Genomic DNA, 1,689 nt, shown 5'->3' on the forward strand with positions numbered 1-1,689 from the left:
CTCCTCCACTTGTCAGCTGTCTGACTGGGCAAGTCATTTAATTTCTCTGTGCCTCAGTTACCTTATCTATAAAATGGGGATTAAAGATGTTAGCCCCACGTGGGACAACCTGATCACCTTATATCTACTCCAGTGCTAAGAACAGTGCTTGGCACATAGGAAGTGCTTAACAGATATTATTATTATTCATACATATTTCCCTTATCCTAAAAAACCTCACAAAAGTTGTTCATTTCTTTTTGGACCTAGCAGAAACTTCTGCTCATTCAACTCCATCTTTCTCATTCACTCTTCTCCCACTACACTGGAACTCTAACTCTTTATTTTTCTCAAGCCAACCTCCTCTCTGCACCTCCCTCTTGCTTCTTCTGCTCAGGCCCTTCCTCCTGTTTGTAATTATCTCCCTTCACATTCAACAGACCACTGATCTTCCCATCTTGGAAGCCCTTCTGAAATCATATCTCCTCCAAGAGGTCTGATCTGATTAATTCCTAGTCTCTCCACCTTTCAACAGATCCACTCTCACCACATAAACAGGGCAGCAATCACATCTCCCCATGACATTTATGTATATATATTTACACTATATAAGCTCTAACCTAGGCAAGGAAATTGTCCACCAACTCTATTATAGTGTAATAATAATAATAATAATAATCATAATAGTATTGGTTAATTGCTTACTATGGACCAGAACAATGGTTTTTTTTTTCTAAATGAATAGGGCAGTGTAGAAAAGTATGCAGTAGGGAGGGGAGAGAATGAAGGCTGGAATATCATAGAAGAGTCTTATAATAATAATAATTCTGGTAATTATTATTCATTCATTCATTCAATCGTATTTATTAAGCACTTATGATGTTCCAGGCACTGTACCAAGCACTGGGGTGGATACAAGCACGTCTGAGTTTGTCACATTCCCTATCCCACATGGAACTCACAGTCTCAATCCCCATTTTACAGATGGGGAAACTGAGGCCCAGAGAAGTGAAGTAACTTGCCCGAGGTCACACGACAAACAAGTGGTGGAGCTGGGGTGGAGTAACAAGTGCATAAGACATGTAAATAATATATATTGTGGATAGAACATGTAATTTAATCAGTCAATCAGTGATATGGATTGAACACCCACTGAGTATGAAGCCATATTCTAAGCACCTATGGAAATACAACTGAGGCAAGATACACTGTCCCTGCTCTCAAGGAGCTTACACTTGGAGGGAGGTAGACAGAATTTATTTATTAGATCTGTGATAGGAGGATGTAACAAGAAGTAGTTCAACAATATCAGGGTGAGATAGCAGAATACATAATTGAGTACCCACATAGAAACAAATAAAAATATGCATAAAGATAATGATAGGTACATAAGTACCAAAAAATAGGGATAAAATTCTTAAGTGTTAAGTTATAGATGTATCACATTGCTCATGACTCTGTTTCCCTGTTTGTGAAACGCTTATTCTACTTACCCTGCTCATGGGTGCCCCACTTGAATTTTCCATTTTAGCAGCTGCTTTGGTCTTCTGCTATTGTTTGTTCTCCTCACACTAAAGCTAGTTTACAATGTGTGTGAGCTGATTGCAATTCAGGACCTCACTGTTGGTCATCTTGTCCTGCCATTTGCTATTGAGTTTGGCTCACAGGTTGGGCTGATGAAGCTACCTAAGGCGCTGAATGAGTCTTTTG

The sequence above is a fragment of the Tachyglossus aculeatus genome, chromosome 18, assembly GCF_015852505.1.
Source record: "Tachyglossus aculeatus isolate mTacAcu1 chromosome 18, mTacAcu1.pri, whole genome shotgun sequence".
Classification (NCBI taxonomy): Eukaryota; Metazoa; Chordata; class Mammalia; order Monotremata; family Tachyglossidae; genus Tachyglossus; species Tachyglossus aculeatus.